The sequence below is a fragment of the Octopus bimaculoides genome, chromosome 12 (assembly GCF_001194135.2).
Source record: "Octopus bimaculoides isolate UCB-OBI-ISO-001 chromosome 12, ASM119413v2, whole genome shotgun sequence".
In the NCBI taxonomy this organism is placed as follows: Eukaryota; Metazoa; Mollusca; class Cephalopoda; order Octopoda; family Octopodidae; genus Octopus; species Octopus bimaculoides.
The window spans coordinates 49,876,966-49,879,667 of NC_068992.1; the positions used below are offsets into that span (position 1 = coordinate 49,876,966).

At 36.3% G+C, this 2,702-nt stretch overlaps 1 protein-coding gene across 2 annotated transcripts in view; it reads left to right on the forward strand.

The window, feature by feature from the left end:
• Positions 1-2,702, forward strand: part of LOC106873718 (uncharacterized) — a 53,655-nt gene that overhangs the window by 11,815 nt on the left and 39,138 nt on the right. The window contains exon 1 of one of the 2 annotated variants that reach the window (XM_052972185.1): positions 136-232. The exons of the other annotated variant lie outside the window; for it this stretch is intronic. The gene's annotated coding sequence lies outside the window, so the exon portion shown is untranslated. Of the gene's footprint in view, positions 1-135; positions 233-2,702 lie in introns of those variants that run through there. 2 annotated transcript variants of the gene reach the window in all.

Here is a 2,702-nt window from a genome sequence, read left to right on the forward strand (position 1 = left end):
CACACACACACACACACACAGAAGTAGGTTTTTCGATTGCGATAAAGTAACAAAGAAATAATAACAATAATAATAATAATAATGATGATGATAACGATGTCTGTAATAAGTATAATAACAACAACAACAAGAATAAGACAACAAAATAAAACTATGTTTTAGTTAGATGTGTTGCTGTTGCTGCTGCGGCTACTGCTGCTCATGTCTACTCATCCACCTGTAACAGTCACAGGTAAGTTAAAAGTTACATTAACACCTGTAACAGAAACTACAAAATTATAAAACCGATTCTCTAAACTTGGCTAAAACTTTAAGAGAAAAACAACCTAAATACATACATACATACATACATACATACATACATACTCACGTTATATATACATAGATATATATCGTAAGGTAATAATTCTTTTATTTCTAAATTGTTTCAGTCATTGCTCTGCGGCCATGCTGGGGTCAAATCGATCCCGGTACTTGTTTTTTTTTAATCCTCGTACCTACGCTATCGGTCACTTTCGCCGGAAGGCTAAGTAACGGGAACGTAAACAAACCAACACCAGTTTTCAAACTGTGGTGGGGACAAACAAACAAACATACATACATACATACATACATACATACACGACGGGATTCTTTCAGTTTCCCTTTACCAAATTCAGTCACAAGTGGCACTGAACCCGGAACCAGGTTGTTGGGAAGCAAACTTCTTGACGAGACAGTCACACCTGTAGACTATGTCAAAATATATTTTACATTGTCTTATATAAAGCTGAATACGTGAAACACAAGGAATAGATGTTTTCTTTATTATGTATATTATATCGAAAGTTCACTGATATCTACTCTGAGTTTGCTTGTTTGTGTGCGTGCGTGTATGTGTGTGTGTGAGTGTGTAGATATGTAAAAGTATGTTGTGTATTATTCGCATACATACACACACAGGCGTCTATATATCTGCGTATGTATGTATGTATGCAGGTGTGTCTGTGTATATGTATATATATTTATATATATATAAAATTCTTTATTGCCCACAGTGGGAGCTACACACAGAGGTGACAAACAAGGACAGACAAAGGGATTAAGTCGATTACATCGACCCCAGTGCCTAACTGGAACTTATGTAATCGACCCCGAAAGGATGACAGGCAAAGTCGACCTCGGCGGAATTTGAACTCAGAACGTAGCAGCAGACGAAATACCGCTAAGCATTTCGCCTGGTGTGCTAACGATTCTGCCAATATATATACACACACAATATGTATACACACATATCTGCATACACGCATGCACACATAAACTGATTCTAAAAAATGTGGGCTGAATCAAGAGGTCCGTACGTGTGTAGTGTCTAATATTTACCATTATAACAGTTCTTTCTAAATTTTGTATAAGGTCGGCGTTTCTAGAGTAAGGTTTAGTCATTACATCGACACCAGGACTTATTCTTTGTAACCCTGTTACTTATTCTATCGGGCTTTTAAGCCGAACCGCTATGTTATGGGGACGTAAACACACCAGTATCGGTTGTCAAGCCATGGTGGGGATATATTTTTTTAAGGAGCTCGCTTCAAGAGTTGCATTCTCTCGCGTTCGGTACACTGTATTTATTATGGTAGCGTGAGGCATTTATGTGTAGCAATGCCCTTAATATAGATAATATATATATATACGACGGGTTTCTTTCAGTTTCTGTCTACCAAATCCCCTCACAAGGCTATAGTAAAAGACACTTGCTCGAGTCTATAGTAAAAGACACTTGCCTAAGGTGCCACGCAGTAGGACTGAACCCGGAACCATGTGGTTGGTAAGCAAGCTATTTACCACACAACCTGTCCTGCACCTAGGCAAAAAACAAAAACAAAAAATCTTTGTGTGTGATTTAAGGGCGATTTAGCTGTTATTTTTAGCACATCTCACAAGCACGTAATACGTTGCTCGTTACTTTGTCACTGACTTGTATTGATGTTTTACAATGTTTTTCCTCACATAAACACATTTATATGACTTACACAAACCAGTATGAGTAGGCCACATACTACATAGCCGGCAAAATTTCGAAGTCACTATCAATAAAATTCACAACACACACAAACGCACATTCACGCGCACATATATACACTCAGGTGTATACATCGTAAATACACCTGAGTGTATATATTATTGCTATATCCATCATCTACTTAACTCCGTCATTAATAAAAGTAGTAGTAGTAGTAGTGGTGGTGGTAGTGGTAGTAGTAACAACACCCCCCCAAACTCACCGCTGGCGTGAAACTAGTTTATACATCATATCTTGATGGAATTCTTCTGATGCTTTACTTGGTAACCATAGTGACCGCGTCTGGCATTCATCGTGTGTGTGTGTGTGTGTATGTAATATGTGTCTTTTTGTGCGTATGTACATATATGCATGTATATGCGTGTTTGTGTCTGTGCCTAAGCATATACGGGTGTGTATAATATATACATGTATATAAATGTGCATATATATGTGTACACACATATATAGGCATCTATACATCTATATACACACACACACACATACATATGTGTGTATATATATATATATATATGTATATATATATATATATACATTTATACATGTGTATATATATATATATATATATTATATGTATGTATATGTGTGTGTATATATATATAGAGAGAGAGAGAGACATATATATATATATATATATATA